The following is a 1,192-nucleotide window of genomic DNA, read 5'->3' on the forward strand; positions in this document are numbered from 1 at the left end:
GGCTAGGCTGCATTGAAAACCGGTTGTTGGATGCATTTGAAAAAAAGGAAGAAGAGAGAAGAAAGCATTGTCCTGTGGCCATTCTTTCAGTGATGCTCCACTACAGGCTGCTGTGAAATTTTGCCCTCTTAATACATTTATACTGGGTAATTCACTTAGTCCCCTAATAACGTTAATGGAGGCTGTAATTTGGAGCTTACATCATACTTTCTCTCTCCACTGGCATTGTCAGAAATCTAGGAAAAGCAAATCTGGACTCCCAAATGCCTAAAATTGTATAGGTTAAACATTTGTTTGCAAATGCTGTAACTAACTGAAGAATTTATTTCCTATTCAATGAAGCATTTTCAGAGGACTTTCTAGTTTCACAAGTAGCACTGGTTTTCAGTTGGCAAAGTAAAAGAACATCCTATTAATATCTGTGTTCATGCAACAGACACAGACTCTACTAGCCAAGACAGAAAAAGGCAGTTTGCACATTAGCACTTTCTCCTTGGTGTTCTGTTGTACAGCAGACAGGGGATTGCTTGGAATCATAACTCTTGTTGTCCAGCTCTTCTGAGCTGTGATTGCTTCACAAGTGATTGCAGGTCCTAAATGCAGGCAATTCCTGCTTTTGATACTCTCTTACCTTTCATTGCAATGCGTGTTTTGTTTTTCTTCTTAATGGAGGATGTATTAAAAGGTCCTTTCAGTATCCATTCCTAGAGCTCTGAATCTGGAGCCCTGCATTTACATTTAATACTGTCACTTATGGCCAAGGAGTCAGATTTAGTTCCCTTACGGTTTTAGTTTCCTTATGGAGGGTACTAAGAGTGCACAAATAGATAGCTGAGTGGAAATCCCTAATTGTTAGTTGACTGCACTACTCCGTGTTCCTGCTGCCTTAAGTTAACTTTTGGCCTCGGTGTAGCAAAGCCATGCTCCGGCATACTTCTTCCTTCCTGATGAATGTAGGAAACCTGAGAAAATTTTTGTTTTCAGCTATCTGTGTTAATTTGGTACCCACATACAGGACCATCTGAGCAAGGGATTGTGTATGTGACAGAGCAGTCTCTCATCTGAGCAGCTCAGTTATCAGCAAACAAAGTAAATGTTATTGGAACTCTTTCTCTTCACTGTTACTTCTTTTTATTCTTTGTAATTGTTTTAGTAATGAATTATTCTGATTATACAGGTTACCCTTTCCCTA

Source organism: Buceros rhinoceros, unplaced genomic scaffold, assembly GCF_000710305.1.
Source record: "Buceros rhinoceros silvestris isolate BGI_N320 unplaced genomic scaffold, ASM71030v1 scaffold3944, whole genome shotgun sequence".
NCBI classification, from domain to species: Eukaryota; Metazoa; Chordata; class Aves; order Bucerotiformes; family Bucerotidae; genus Buceros; species Buceros rhinoceros.